The following is a 1385-nucleotide window of genomic DNA, read 5'->3' on the forward strand; positions in this document are numbered from 1 at the left end:
GGGGGGGGGGGGTGTCGCTGGTTTACACTCGTAGTCCCCCCCCCCCCCCCCCACCCCACAAAAGTGTGAGTCTGTTGTTTTGTGAGTCTCTTTATGTGTATCGATAGTTTTGTGCTTGTGTTTGTAGATCTACGCTTGGTTCTCTTATGTGTGTTAATTGTCATTGTAGAGTTTTTAAGCCCCCAATTGATACTGTATAGGTGACCTGAGATGTGGGCTGCATCCAAGGCCACACAACGTTAGTTTAGTTTGCTCAGAGTTTTACGGCGCTTGCGGCTACATCAGATCGTTATGAGCGCGGGCCACAAGTTGGTTGTTTTCTCAATCTTTAAATAATCAGTTTTCAGTTGTCTTTTGTTAATGGCTGTATATATTTATTAGTTTTGTTTCTTTGATTAGGAGAAGTTTCTTGTAAATGCTCTGTCTCTGAGATTACAAATGGTCGCATCAGTATCTTAAGATATTTCTCGCTTGAAAATGTGACATTCGTACAATTCCTTGGTTCTTTCAATACATGTTTGCAGCCTTACTTAAGCTCTGGACTTGATAGTGCATAGACAAGGTAATAGCCCCTGTTACTCCAAAATGGTTGGTCTTTTCTGTCAGATGCGCATCTATGTTTCCAAGATGAAAACGGTTATATGAGTCTCGTCCAATTTTGTCATCAAAGACATAAGCTTACGTAAAATTACTTCGGTCTTATCATTGTTTCCCCTCAGGCTGCGAGGTGGCATCAAGGTTTGGACTTCGTTGGCGTATTTTGTCACACTTTGAGATAAACAGAACGCGGGCAGCCTGGCCTTGCAGATTATGACAATGCGCAGCAGCCAGATGCCGTTTTCGTGCATGTGTTCGGAGCTGTCTCTTGACTCTCAGTGATGGAACTGTCTCTTGACTCTCTGGTTTTTGTCGTTGTTTTTTTGTGGATTTTTTTTTGGGGGGGGGGGGTGAAGTGTTTTACGGCGCTCGCAACTGCATAAGGTCATATGAGCGCGTAGGACACACCTAATACTTTTAGTTGGTTGGAAATTTTGAATTTTGCCCGGGTGGTGGCCGAAGCCTACTCTTATCGATTTTAGACCACCTGGGGATCTTTAACGTGCGCAACTTGCACACGGGCCCTCCGAGATTTTTCGCCCTTGTCCGAGAAGGCTATAGGTGTAGATCTTTCCTACCAGAAGATCAGGGGCGTGGCACAAAGACAGCTGTAAGAAGGAGTCAAGGAGTAGCAGTAGAAAGGCTGCAGAAAGAGTCCGGAGCCCAGAGGAGGGGCAAAGCAGGAGAGGGGGTGGGGCAGAAAGAGGAGACGAAAGCAGACGACAGAATATTGCTAGAGAGTAGGCAAGGAGATGAAAGGAGACAATTTTAGAGAAGAAAATGTTTCG

This window comes from Aplysia californica, unplaced genomic scaffold (genome assembly GCF_000002075.1).
Source record: "Aplysia californica isolate F4 #8 unplaced genomic scaffold, AplCal3.0 scaffold00009, whole genome shotgun sequence".
In the NCBI taxonomy this organism is placed as follows: domain Eukaryota; kingdom Metazoa; phylum Mollusca; class Gastropoda; order Aplysiida; family Aplysiidae; genus Aplysia; species Aplysia californica.